The 15,340-nt window shown below is 41.0% G+C and overlaps 1 protein-coding gene and 1 pseudogene across 2 annotated transcripts in view; one reads left to right on the forward strand and one right to left on the reverse strand.

The window, feature by feature from the left end:
- Positions 1-15,340, reverse strand: part of GAB2 (GRB2 associated binding protein 2) — a 214,712-nt gene that overhangs the window by 155,726 nt on the left and 43,646 nt on the right. The window lies entirely within an intron of this gene.
- On the forward strand, positions 14,047-15,302 carry LOC105729042 (zinc finger protein 75D-like; annotated as a pseudogene).

The raw sequence follows: 15,340 nt of genomic DNA on the forward strand, positions 1-15,340 counted from the left end.
TTTATCAGGTGTTACAATCTCAGAGCAGAGAGTGGGGAAAGATTGGTAGGGAAGGATAGGAGGGAAAGGAAACCTAAGGTTATATGCATCAACAAACCAGCTATAGCTTAACATGAAAACACATAATTGCTCATTCAGAAGGTTAGAGGATGGGTTGTATAGAACTACTATACCTTAGAATATTGCGTGTGCGTGCGTGTGTATATGTGTGTGTAAGGGGTAAGTGGAGGAGAAAGGCAAACAGGAAGCAATTTATCTGCTGGCTTCTTCCCTTCACCAACTGCACTGCTCAGAGATGTCAACTTCCCTCACTCCCCACTTCCAGGCCGTGGTTACCCAGCCACTCTGGATAGTCACTGGGGAAGAACATACCCCAGGTTTGAACCTGAAAGTGGCAGAAGAGGCGAGGGTCTGGCCAAATGGGCCTTAGGCATATGAGTTGCTGTAGTTCTCTCCACAATGGACATAAGAGCCAAACGAGAGCCCAGTCCTCACCAAGAGAAGATGAGACAGTCAGAAGATGAGACTGTTAGAAAACCTGGCAAAAGCAGCATGTGAAGACTCACCACTGAGCAAGCAGACTATGAGGCACAGACAGAACCAAGGAAATCTCGGTAGATACACAGTCTTACACAATGCATTCACTTGCATATAGAATGGAACTTTAAACACGATGTATTTAAAAAACATATATTGGGAAAAACCGGTACTCAGTCTATACACAGTAGTCTAATGAAAAGGGCAGGGACTTGGAGCCAGACATTTCTGAGTTTGAAAATCCTATCCACCTGTTCCTTGTTGTGAAATGCCAAGTATGTTGCTCATCCATATAATCAGGATACTATATGGTCATAGTGAAGATTAAATGAGCTAAGGTGGCTAAGATGTTAGGCTCTGGCAGACTGGGGCTGCCTCTTACATAAGAGAGCCCGATTCTTTTCCTTACCTCATTCAATCGCTCCTCGGTGCTCCTCCAGGACAACCTCACATTATACTGCTAACATCATTCTGCCCAACATTATTTATATTTATGATCACTCATTACCCTGGCAGCTCCATGAGGATGGGATTATCTTTGGTTTCCACCTTTGGTGTCTAGTACAGTTCGTGCTCATAGCTGGGGCTAAGCACATGTTTGCTGAATGAACCAAGAACTTCAAACACCAGTTTTCAGGAGAGACAGCTTTTCGTAAGACCATTAGTAAAGTCACGTGAAGGACCCACAAAACTTCTAAACATAGTCTGGCAGCTGTACTGGCCAGAAAGGTAGGGGAAAAAAAAAAAAGGTTTTGAAGCTAGACAGATTTGCATTCCAATCCCAGTTCCATCTCTTATTACAAGGGTAATATTTGGGCAAGTGACATAAACCCTCTAAAACTTTCATTCCCATAAACATAAAATCAGAATCATACTATATTTTGTAGGGCTATTTTAAGAAATGAGATTAAATAATATAAACTATTACTCATACAGTATTAATCTATGTCACAAGGTACTCTTATCCTGACCAAGGCTGATCAAGGTAGGGGAAGCAGAAGAGAGATGAGATTTCTGCTATGAGTAAAAGGTGTCTGCTTTTTTCCTCTTCTTTCTATTCAATGCACTTTTACTGAATGTCCGCTCTGTGCCAGGCTTTGTACAAAATACCATCCTCCGTAAGTTTACAAAGTGCTTTCACCTTAGCCTCTCTCTCTGAGCTCTCACCCTCCTGACTGCTTTAGACTGCCAAGGATACCCACTAGAGATGCTGAGAGAGGAAGAGTTTCCATGACCTCTGGAAGAGATGTGGATTATAGCTCCGACAACAAAGGCAGTAAATAAGAAAGACATCCAAGTTTTGGTTGATGACATGGTAAAGAATAATTGTGCCAAATACATTTGACCAGCCCCTGAAGGTTCCACAGTGGGTATCTAAGGTTGGTATTATTCCCTAGGCCCACTCTCCTTGTCTAAAAAAACTTTTCTTTCAGGAAAAACCCTTTACAAGAATTTAAGAATTCCTCATTTCATCAGCTACTTGCCAAAAAACTACTAAGCAAAGAAAAAGTCAGTTAAAGCAGAGAGGCATGGTATGTATAACCTGAATAAACCTCGGCAATCTAAGTGGATGTCCTGGGTGGAAAGATAGCCCAACAATCAGAAGTTAAAAAAGAGTAATTCCAGTCTTCACACACTTTTCTCAATGGATACAAGAAGAAATAAAAATCACAACACACTTGTTACCTCCTCCTCAATTCTCTCATATACTACAGTTGCTCAAGGGTCTCTCATTGACCAACCTACCCCACTCCAACCTTCAAAACCAGTTTCAAATTTGCGTTCTCCCCTTTCCCTTTTATCTTAAAAATTCTTTGTTATGAAGATTCAGTAAGTCTTCCCTATTTTTACATTTTTGCTCCATTCCGGCTACTAGAAGAAGTAGAGTCCTGGAACAAGACCCAGTAAGAAAGAATCCTTCCACCCTAGAAAGACTCACCATTGAGAAGACTACCTGAGGGACAGATAGTAACAAGGGAATCTCGGTAGATACACTGAGTCAGTGAGAAACTAAAGGGAAGACTGTTAACATTAATATGAATAACTTTTATTTCTCATTTGACAAATAATTGTACATGTCTATGGGGCAAACAACTCTTCTCTGTTATATATATTATATATAGAGTCAGATCTAAAGCTACTAGGTGATTATAATGACTTTTCTTTTTTGAGACTGAGTTTTGTTCTTGTTGCCCAGGCTGGAGTGCAATGACGCAATCTTGGCTCACCACAACCTCCGCCTACTGGGTTCAAGCAATTCTGCTGCCTCAGCCTCCCAAGTTGCTGGGATTAGAGGCATGCAACACCGTGCCTGGCTAATTTTGTATTTTTAGTAGAGAAAGAGTTTCTCCATGTTGGTCAGGGTGGTCTTGAACTCCTCAGCCTCCCAAAGTGCTGGAATTACAGGCGTGAGCCACTGTACCCGGCCCTATAATGACTTTTTAAATCAAATAAAGGACAAGCCACAAAACAAAAAAGGTCAAAGTTTCTAAATGTAGAGATAAAACAAGGAAAACTTGCCCAAATATAAACAAATACTTAAGTAATACATGTAGATTGCTGAGAATAGAACCTGGCATGTTACTGGATTAATGTAGTCATTGTTGTTATGGACCAGACCGTCTTGGTTCCCAGCTCCTTTGTTGTTAGATGATCACACAAACTCCTCTAACAGAAATTACCTCCTTATGTGGTTGTTCAATCTGGGGAGAGAACATGACTTAATAGCTCCTCTAAGACAAAGTTCTTTTTATTCTTCTTTGTTGCTCCAGCCTAGCACAGTGCCTGACACACAGTTGGAATCAACACATGCTTGTTAAAGGAATTAGTTCTGCTAAGTGAAGATGGTTTACCTTGGAAACCTGAGACTTTACATTTAAAAGCATTCTAATCCCAGGTTGCCTTCTATGGGACCCATTTTTGGCAAGGATTTGACAAATCAGAGGGTCTGACTGAACCAATGCCATATTACACACATGATAAGCAGGCCAACTTTAGACACACATTCTAACAGCTTGGCTTAACTGAAAAAATCCAAATTGATCCCAATTTAGTTCTGTAATCTGAAAATACCACTTCCTCAATAAATATTTTCCATATAGTTGACTACTGTATGTGTCTCTCCAATCTCATAACCAGTCATCAACCCTCGAAGAAAAACAAAATCACAAAGACCAAGGTCTGAAATACAAATAAGTTGGTATTTGTCACAGGTTTCACTTTTGTTGAGCCATTTCTGAACTCATTATAAAACTATGTCTGTATAGGACCTTACTGTCCATGTCAACAAACACCTACAATAATGGAAAGACTTGGGGGTCACCAGGGAAAAACTGAAATCCCGGAGTCTAGTCCTAGTGCCAGTTCTGCTACTGACTAAACAAGTTAGTAAAGTTGTTACACCTTACTATTCATCCATTTCTTAATGTATAAATGATTTAAATATTTGCAGAATGTCTATTATATGCAGGGCATTATGGTGAATGCTAAAAATACAAAGATAAATAATAATGTCCCGATCTTTAAGGTTTTGCTTAAAACCTTTAAGGTTTTATTAGAGTTGGACAGAGATTATATACAACTAAAATACAATGTAGTAAGTAATATAAGGGCATACAGCTTTACAGAAATATAAAAGTAAGACCCCTTATTCTTCTAATGGGTAGTTAGACACCAGGAAACTTAAGAACTAAGAAAGAACATGCTAAGGGTTTATTTTATGCATAAAACAAGGTGGATGGGCAGGGAGGGGAACAAATGCCAGAAAGCAGTTGCTAAATTGGATCCTGAAATCAAGAACAGCATCAAGTCTACAGAAATATTGTTTTAATTGTTGCATGTAATGAAAATTCTATTTCACACAGGTACACTGGTAACAAAGGGAAGACCACAAACTGCACACTTTGCAATCTTTGTGTATTTGGTTATTTTGCATCTTCTTTAGAGGCAAGGTCTTGCTCTGTCACCCATGCTGGAGTGCAATGACACGATCATAGTTCATTGCAGCCTAGAACTCCTGGGCTCAAGCATTCCTCCTGCCTCAGCCTCCCAAGTAGCTGGGACTACAGATACATGCCACCATACCCTGCTAATATTTGGGTATTTGAATTAAACTACAACTACTACAAATAGTCTCAGTCTATCTTGTGAGATTTTTTAAATCAAAGGCCACAACTATTCACTTTCATTTTGAAGTGGGGTTTTGTTTGTTTTTTAGTTTGGGCACAGCTTAATTGAAGTAGTTTCTGATTCAGATACAGTTTGAAAAATCTAAGGCTCTCTCTTATATAAAATGTCTTTTCAGTGACAAAGACATGGTGGAAGTATTTGTTGTAAAATGTTTAACATTAAAAAGGCATTTATTGGCACAGCAAATATATGGTAAAATTAGAGACAGATACATAAACAGATCAGCAATCTAGAGGTATAGTCCCCAATATGCCCACTGATACAGAGGCAAATGGATACATCCTGAGATTTATCCATTACAACTGAGTTTCAGATCCTATTCTAGAATCTGAATTAAACTAGAGAGAGGCACAGAAAGGGCCCCAGAACTGGGCCACCTCAAAACTTGTCAAGCTTACATAGTCAGTGCTATAGCCTTCCATTTCCCTCTTTGACTCATTGATTAGTGAGTCACAGAGTGCTCTTCAGATTTTCCTTGGGGCCCATGTTGTCCTAGCTCCTCACAGAGGAAACTATATTCCATTTCATTCAGAGCCTTCATACACAGACTCTCCATTGGGTTCTGGTGCCTGCCAGATGTGCTCAGACCATCCTACTCCTTACATCACCCTTCTGCCAAATCACCTGCAGTACCTTGCATACAGCAGCTCTCTGCATTCCAGACTTAACTGTTTCCCATAGTCTAACAGAGAAAAGTTTATTTAAACTTGCATGTTCAAAAGATCAGAACATAAGCATAATTAGAGGGGAAATATGGGGGAAATGTTAATCATATGTGTATGAACAGGACCAGATAGGCAGGCAGACTGTTTCTTCCTTAGAACTTCCTGGACTACAAATAGCTTATTTCTGCCTTAGATTATAGTCAGCTCTCTCTCAGATGTGAACCCAAGCAGCAAAATGAAGATTCCTTAAGCAAAATCTGCCTGTTTTGGCATTAATAATAGCCCATTAATATTGAATAACAATACTTCTAATAAAGAGAGCCAACACTGAGACAGTATTTGTTGTGTACCAGATACTGTTCCAAGCACTTTATATACTAACTCACTCAATCCTCACAAGCTCTATGAGCTAAGTTCCATCATTAGCCTCACTTTAAGGACGAAAAAACTGAGATGCAGAATACTTGCCTAGTTAGTAAGTAATGGGATTCAAATACAGACCAGCCAGCTCTTGCTGCAGTTTTTTCATCTTTTAAGTAAAAAGTTGTGTTCAGAATAGGTGAAACTTGAAAATGTGTTTTCACACATTCTGTTCTGTTTAAAAGATGGGGAATACATCCTTTGTTTACTGTGGGCTAAGGCAAGAGTGACCATATAAGTCTGGAAAACCTAGGTTTCAAGTTCTAATCTAGTTCATGATGAGGGAGAGTTGGAGGGGGGCACCAAGACTGTGACTAGAGAAGTGTCTTAGTCAGCTTGGGCTGCTATAACAAATTACCACAGACTAGGTGACTTAAACAACAGACTGATAATTTGGATTTGTCCTTGCCCAAATCTCATTTTGAACTGTAATCCCCAGTGCTGGAGGTGGGGCCTGGTGGAGGGGTGCTCGGATCATGGGATGGCTCCCTCATGGCTTGGTGCTGTGAGTCTTGTGAGATCTGGCCATTTAAAAGTGTGTGGCATCTCCTGTCACCCCGACTCTCTCATGTTTGCTCCTGCTTTCACTATGTGATGTGCCTGTTCCCTCTTCATCTCCTGCCATGATTGAAAGCTCCCTGAGGCTTCACCAGAAGCTGAGCAGATGCCAGCACCATGCTTCTGGTAAAGCCTTCAGAACTGTAAACTGATTAAATCTATTCTCATTTTAAATTAGCCAGTCTCAGGTATTTATTTCTAGCAATGCAAGAACAGCCTAATACACAGATATAACTGAGATAGCCTCACAGTTCTGGAGGCAGCCCTCTTCCAGGTTTACACATGGCTACCTTCTTGCCGTGTCCTCACATGGCAGTAAAAGGTGAGTGGATGCAAGTTCTTGTGTTTGTGTGTTCACTTCTTATAAAGACACTATTCCCATCATGAGGGCTCCACTCTCATGACCTAATTTTCCCAAACGCCACATCTCCAAATTCTATCACACTGGGGATTAGAATTTCAACATATGGTTTTTGGGGCACATAAACACTGAGTTGGTAGCAGGGAGTATAGGGGACTGGCATGTTGACCAGGTAGTTTAACTCACTTTGTTTTGAAGAACATGGTACAACAGAAAAGCCTAATATGCTTTGGAGACAAGTGGACTCAGGTTTAGCTCCTGGCTCATAAAACATTTAGGTTTTATGGTCCTGGGCTAGTTTCTTAGCTTGAGCTTGTTTCTGGCCGACAATGGGAATATTATCTATCTCACAGTATTGTAAGTAAAGATTAAATGAGATGCAATGGGCTCCTACCTGCAAAGTTTACTTACTACATAGTTAAGTATACAATAAAATTTACACTTCACTCTCTCTCTCCTACTTTCCTATTTTCCTCCCCCTATTCCCTATTAAAGAGATAAGGAGGATGAATCAGCTTCAGACAAAAAGCAAGTATCGAATAACTGGACACTTGTTTTACTATCCAGCACTGTTTCCCTTTCTCCTGCTGGATAGTAAAACAAGCATCTCTTCATGAGATGCAAACATGATTCTGAGTGAGACTGTCACTCATCCCTCTCCAACCCTCTCCACACCTACCACGTGAGTGTCAGGTGAGTTACAGGTAGCTCTAGTCTGACTAACCATAGTTCTCCAATCCCCTGGCCATAATGGCTTAGTCCAGGGGTAGAATTTTGACCCCTTCTGTCAGTATCCTTCCCCAGGATTTTAAATTTGGAGTTCTAAAAGGACGGACCTGGCCTTGTGAATTACAGAGATGAGAGGACAGAGGGTTGCCAGTGACCTCCTTTCTTATCACTTATAGACAGCTTACCTACAGGAGAAAAGAAAGCCAACTACAGACAAGCAGTATGAGACACAATGAACACCCCTGGGGCACCAAAATATGATTATGTGCCCAAGGTCACCTAGTATCTACAAAATGTTCTTCAATTTTCTGAGCTTCCTTATTATCATACCATTAAATTTCTGTTTCTTAAGTTTACTTGAGTTGGTTTTCTCATTAGCAATTCCAAAAGTCCTTAAAACATGAATTTATATTTCATGTCAGACTTTTCTGCAAGGTGGTTTACAGTCAAGATCCCATTCAATCCTCACAGCAACCCTGATGTGAAGGCATTGGTTCTCTTCCCCACTCCACCCTGACTGCATATCTGTGATAATGTGAACTTCTTTGTAAGCCTAGCATCAGAGTACAAGATTCATAGTCACTTTTTGTTTCTTTGAGACAGGGGTCTTACTATGATGCTCAGGTTTGTCTTCAATTCCTGGCCTCAAGCAATCCTTCTGCCTCCATCTCCCAAGTAGTTGGGATTATCACCACGAGCCACTGCGCCCCATAATCACTTCTTATATTTAACCAAATCATATGGCAGAACAGAGAGGCCTTATATCCACACACCATACCAAATAGAATACACTCAGACTACACCTGCTTAGATCACATGCCCAATCCAAAATAATTATGGTGGCTGAGGGAATGGAATGTCCTGACTAGCCAAACCTGAAGCATAGGACAGACGAAGCCAGCTTTCCCAGAATCACACACGTGTCTGAACAGAAATTAAGGTGTTGCTAGGAAGGAGAAAGGAGATGAATTTAGGAGAAGCAATCAGTAAGTGTTCGTTACATACAAGGAAAATTGGAATAATCAAGTTATTAAGATCGTCTAAGTCTCTGAACCATCTGATCAATAACTCCTCCTGTTCACATTACTTCCTGCTGTGATCTCACACTTCTTCAGTCTAATTTAAGACTGTGGTTCTCCAGAGACTTCAGCTATTCTCCACAATGAAGCTAGCTAGTTTGTCAATGACTTCTAATCACTCATCCTGAGTACCAAATTGAAATGCTGATTTGGCAAGATTATTAAAAGATCTCAAGGCACTTTCCACAACACGCAAGACTTGATTAAAAGAAAGTCTCTCTTGACTCAATTAAAATGTCCTTGGCTGTCTTTCTTGCCTTGGTTTCCTCCTTAGTAAGTATAAATTCAAAACAACAGGGAACTAAAAAAAGTAAGGCTTCTCTTTAGCAAAGGGTTTTCTCACACAGCTGATCGACAAGACAGATTTCCTACTGGCTGGACTGACGACAGTGAGCAATGCATCCTGATACCTTCACCATCATAAGATTTTCAACAGGGTATTATATTTCATTAATTCAAATTCAATTCTACTTTAACATCAAAATCAGAGTGTTTCTTACTGTTGAGAGTGTCTTACAGTTAAGCTGCAGTCAGGACACAGTTGCCATTGCCTGCACAAGGGTGTACTTGGTTGTCAGGTCTGGTATTTGTGACTGGACAAATACAACCCTGAACAAATAAAACAAGGGCCATTTCAGGAAGAAACATGAATTTCAGTAGTTGTGAGACTGTTTGCTAAGATCTTCTAGTAAGACCAAAAAAGTGCCAAAGTTGAAACTTGCAAAATACGTGTCAGTGACTTGAGAGAAAAATTTGAAGACAATGTTGAATCATTTCTAAGAAATGTTGCACCATCAATACTCTTGACGGCATGCAGGGCAGTTATTATGTAGGCAAATATGGACAATGAATTAAAAAGTGATTCGAAGCTAGAACTGATTATGAAGAAGTTTTAGAAATTCTTTACCCAAGTTTCATTTGTACTTTCTTTTTTGTATATGCAAGAGTGACGGACTATAAATTCAGGTCCAAGTAAGTCTACAAGCACTCTTTCGTTTACTCCCCTGCTTAGTGGAATATAAAATAATTGTGTATGACATTGAATGATAACATTTCTAAGGCCTCATTTGAAATTTGTGATGATAAAGACTCCCAAATAGCTGCAGAATAAAATGCAAATAAAACAGCATTCAAAGGCCTCTACAACATGGCCTAAACAGACATTTTCCACTCTTGTCTCCTACCACACTTGCAAGTGCGCTCCATACTGTGAAATTAAATAATTCAAACTGAAAGCTGTTGGAACTTTAAATTATTCGGAACCTTGAGAGGAATGTGGCTATGCAGCCTGAGTCACATGGCATGCAGCTGCAACTTCTGCCCTCATTATTCCCCCATAATTAATACCAAATGGCACCAAAGATAAGACCCTCTCAGATTATTGTCCCTCCTCATGGAGTATTTTTCCTTGGAATGTAGGAATCTGTAACCAATCAAATCACTGTAACATATACACTAGTCTTGTAAGGGTAATGTCGTAATCCGGTTACAATATCTCTGTCTCTGCCTATGTAAGTGAAACCCTACCTTCTCTACTTTGAAACTCTGACCCCATTCATTTGGAGTCAGTGTCTCCCAGGTGGCCATACTCAAGCTTTGCACTCAAATACTCTACTTAACCATATTTTCTGAATCTCACTACCTAAAGTTGACAATACCAAATTATACACGTGGTTCCTTAAAGATTACCTGTTCCTTTTCACTTCTCTGCCCTTAAGTTGTTTCTTCCACTGAAAATGTCCCATCTCCCATCCATCTCAGCAGCTCCATTTACTAGAAGCTGAGATGGATGGTCCAGAACAGCTTCTTTAATCTCTGAATTCCTGAGTTTTCTTTTTTTTTTTTTTGAGATGGCGTCTCACTTTGTCACCCAGGCTAGAATGCAGTGGCGCAATCTCAGCTCATTGCAACCTCTGTCTCCTGGGTTCAAGTGATTCTCCTGCTTCAGCCTCCCAAGTAGCTGAGACTACAAGTGTGTACCACTATGCCCCGCTAATTTTTGTATTTTTACTAGAGACAGAGTTTCATCATATTGGCCAGGCTGGTCTTGAATTCTTGACCTCATGATCTGCCCGCCTTGGCCTCCCAAAGTGCTGCGATTATAGGCATGAGCCACCTTGCCCAGCCAATTCTTCAGTTTTCTTATTTTTGAAATGAAAATTTAACTTTAGGTTTGATTTGAGGATTTAATGAGCTAATGCATGTAAAGTACTTAAAATGGAATCCAACTAACCTGTGGTCAAGTAGTATTATCTGTGTCTTGAGATATGAGTCTCAAAAAAGTAGTGAACTGGCCAAGGGCACACAGCTTATTAACAGCAAAGGCAGAATAAGAACTTAGACTTCCTTACTCCTAGTACAGAACTGTCTTTAGATTTAAGAAATGGCTCTTCCTCCTCCCACCTCCTACCGCCAAATACTGATAGATTAGTGAGCAAGTTTCTTCCTTTATTTTCCTATAAACCTGTTTCCTCCTCTTCCTCCTTTCCCTATATTAGATGTCCTAAACATGTTACTAAAAACTAAAAGATAAAGAGATAAAAAGTGTTCCATGTTTGAGCACATTTGACCCTGTTTAACCCTGTGTTAAACCAGTTAAAACAGTTTATTATTTCAGAGCTTCCAATGTAGCTATGTACATAGAGAGTCATCAAGAAAAAGAAATATAGTATGGAGTATTTCTCAAATTATTTAATTAGGGAACCAGAGGTAGTTGTGTCACACGTGTGAGGTCAGGCCATTAAAACCGACATACTTCGCAGTTCCCTGATGCTTAAAGAATAAGAGCTCTAACTCCTTCAAATAACATACTAGAGTCTTCATACCCTGGCCATGTTAATCCCACCACTTCTCTCACGTGTCAGCTCCATTCTGATCATTCCAGTGTATCAGGAACAAGTTTCACAAGCTTCTCCCTCTGGCTAAAATACCTTTGTTCTCTTCTTGTCCAAGTTTTACTGATCCCTCGAGACCTGGTTGATGAAACCAGGCCCTGGAGCCTTCTCTGATTATTCCCAATTAGCTGTACCCTCCTCTGTGCTCTCATGGCACTTGGTTTATGTTGGAATTGCAGCATGTCAGTGGCTCTCAGTTACCATCGATTGATTGATTTCCTTCTACACCTGGCTCCTGAAGGCCAAGGACGGTATCATTTACATCTCCAGTGAGAGGCATCCTGTAGGCACTCAGTAAAAGCCTACATTTCCTTGGCCCTCTTCTAGTGGGACAATATTCTAAAACAAAGCTTTCCTGGGTTCTCAAAGACCTGAGTTATGCTTTTTTTCCTGGTGTAAATAACAATAGGGATACTTACACTTATACGCCTAATAGACCTTTTAAGAACAGCAGTTATGTAAGTCGCTGTGTATTGCAGTCCCGTACAAGTCACCACACTTGGAAGGCAACGTATTTCTTCCTTTTCAGTCAATTGTAATCATGAGACTCTTTAGACTTAGCCACAATAAACCCTATTTTTCTAAATGTTCAAAAGACTGTCAAATATTGCTCCTCCAATTTTAATAAAGTCCCTGCAGATTTGGGAGCAGAAAGCATTCATGTTACTTGTTACTAAAACAAGGAACTCCATTAAAAATCAACAGTATAAGATCAAAACTAGAGGTTATGAGCCAAGATTAGTTTACTCATGGTGAAGGTTTCTGGCCTCTCAGATTCCCTAGACTAACGTTTTTTTAGAAAACACATTTAATGTATCCTTTGTTTGACTTGGAAAACAATCTTCAAGCCGGGCACGGTGGCTCATGCCTATAATCCCCGCACTTTGGGAGGCTGAGGTGGGTGGATCACCTGAGGTCAAGAGTTTGAGACCAGCCTGACCAACATGGTGAAACTCTGTCTCTACTAAAAATACAAAATTAGCTAGGTGTGGTGGCATGTGCCCATAATCCCAGCTACTCAGGAGACTGAGGCAGGAGAATCACTTGAACCCGGGAGGCAGAGGTTATAATGAGCTGAGATCGCATCATTGCACTCCAGCCTGGGCAACAAGAGCAAAACTCCATCTCAAAAAAAAAGAAATAATCTTCCAGAGAAGTCTGTAAGTCATGCCGGGCAAGTAGGGAATACTACCATTTCCAGGATAAGTAGGCATGAGATTTAAAAATTCATTAATTCAAACACTAAAACACAGGAACAGCATAGCTACAACAATGTCTTTTTCTTTACATCATTTTTTTTTTTAAGAAGTCGGGTCTCAGCAGGGTGTGGTGGCTCATGTGTATAATCCTAAGACTTTGAGAGGCAAAGGCAGGCAAATCACTTAAGCCCAGGAATTCGAGACCAGGCAACACGGCAAACCCTGTCTCTACTAAAAAAAAAAAAATATATATATATATATATATATAAATAAAAATTAGCCAGGCTTGGTGGTGTGTTCCTATAATGCAGGCTACTTGGGAGGCTGAGGTGGAAGGATGGCTTCAGCTCAGAAGGCAGAGGTTACAGTGAGCTGAGATTGTGCCACTGCACTCCAGTCTGGGTGACAGAGCCAGACCCTGTCTCAATTAATTCAATGAATGAATGGCCACAGACCTTGATCCAGAAATAGTGTCAGGGTAAGGTCTCTAGGAGGTGGAGGGATTTAATGGGGGAATTGATCTTCTAAGGCCCTTTCCAAGGCTTCCAAAATCCTGGACCTTCACTTGCCAGGCATCGTGTGCTTTCCTGACATCGCTTTCCAGTGGCGCAGGAGCAGAGAGCTTCACTGCCCAGAGCAGCAGAGAGGTGTGGCAACAGAGGCACAGTTGAGCAGAGGAAGAGGAATGTGGCCTCCAGGGGAGCCAAAGCTGACTGACGTGTCCTTGGGAAAAAGATCTATTCATTGATTTTGTACCAAACCTGATGCACCCTCATTTGTCAAAGGTGGCACCAGGTGGGTGTCAATGTCACACACAGGAGTAAAACTGTTCCTAGAGCAAATGATAATGAGAGAGCTGAAGGCAGATGCATGCTTGAACTCCCATATGGGGGCTGTGTGGGAGACTAATAGGTCTGTGAAAGAGAACTCCAGTCAGAGCACAAAATACAGCACGCAAATAGAATCTTGGTTCTGACCAGTGCTCGCAGGAACTTCTGAAGCTTCTGATATTATGAAGCAACTGGACCGCTTGAGGCTATCAAACAACTTCAGAAATTTTTTTTTTTTGAGAGGGTGTCTTACTCTGTCACCCAGGCTGGAGTGCAGTGGTGCAATTTTGGCTCACTGCAACCTTTGCCGCCCAGGTTCAAGCGATTCTCCTGCCTCAGCCTCCTGAGTAGCTGGGATGACAGGTGCCTGCCACTGCACCTGGCTAATTTTTGTTTTTTAGTAGAGATGAAGTTTCATCATTTTGGCCAGGCTGATTTTGAACTCCTGACCTCATGATCCATCCACCTCAACCTCCCAAAGTGCTGGGATTATAGCACATGGGACCACCATGCCCAGCCCCAGCCTCATAAATTATGCCATCAGTGGTTGAGGCCAGAGAGCCACTCAAAAAATCAGATCTTGGAAATGGTAGTGCTAGAGCAGTTCCTGACCATTCTGCCCAAGGAGACCCAGAACTGGGTGCAGAAGCATCATCCACAGCATGTCAAACAGGCTCTGGTCCTGGTGGAACATTTGCAGAGAGAACCTGGTGAAACAAATAATGGGGTTGCAGCCCATGAGCTGGGAAAGGAGGCAGTGCTCTTGGGAGGAACAGCAGTGGGCCCCAGGCTTCAAGTGGAAGCCAGCAGAGCCCCAAACAATGGGTCTGTTCCAAAAAGAATATTGAAATACATACCGGGTACTACAAGAACAGCTGGGCTGGAATACTCTCAAAGAAACCCACACTGTATATGAAAGAGCTATGCATGTCCAACACATTTTAGCCCTTTCTGGGCAGAAAAGCACCAAAGACTGGAAGATAGCATCTCAGTTTATCTGGCCTGAGTCCCAAAGTTGGTTGACATTTTAAGATGGAGCTGTGTACTTTTCTGAGGAAGAATGGCAATTATTGGATGGTCCTGAGAAGACTCTACAATGATGTAATGCAGGATATATCTATGAGACTGTCATCTCTCTAGGGTTAAAGCTAAAAAATGACCCTGGAAATGATTATCCTATATCTGTTTCTGCATCTGAAATACAAACGCCAGGATGCAAAGTATCAAAAAAGACCAGGGTGAAAACTGCCCAGAAAACAATGGGCAGGGAAAATCATGGTGATACATACAGGGTACAGGAATGGTATCAAGCTTTTCCAAAGAAGAAAGAAACTTTCAACTTGTAAGTAACAGCTTCCAAAACTTATGGATCTTCATGGAAAAGGCCACACAAGAGAGAAATCTTTCTAAATGTCAGGACTTTGGGAAAAGCTTCAGAGTTAGCTCTGATCTTATCAAGCACCAGAGAATTCACACTGAAGAGAAACCCTATAAATGTCAACAATGTGACGGGAGGTTTAGATGGAGTTCAGATCTCAATAGGCACTTCATGACACATCAAGGAATAAACCCATACAGATGCTCACAGTGTAGGAAAAGCTTCAGTCATGACACAAATCTATACACACACCAAAGAATTCACACAGGAGAGAAGCCCTTTAAATATGATTGTGGAAAAGATTCATTCACAAATCCCACCTTATTAAACACCAGAGAACTCACACAGGTGAGCAGCCTTATACTTGTAGCATATGCAGGAGAAACTTTAGTAGGCGGTTGACCCTTCTTAGGCACCAGAAACTCCACAGAAGACGGGAAGCGTGTCCAATGTCTCTAAACTGAGGAAAGTTAACCATATAGAGCTTGACCTTAGAAGTGAT

This window comes from Aotus nancymaae, unplaced genomic scaffold (genome assembly GCF_030222135.1).
Source record: "Aotus nancymaae isolate 86718 unplaced genomic scaffold, 86718_ANA_hifiasm-v0.15.2.pri h1tg000059l, whole genome shotgun sequence".
Classification (NCBI taxonomy): domain Eukaryota; kingdom Metazoa; phylum Chordata; class Mammalia; order Primates; family Aotidae; genus Aotus; species Aotus nancymaae.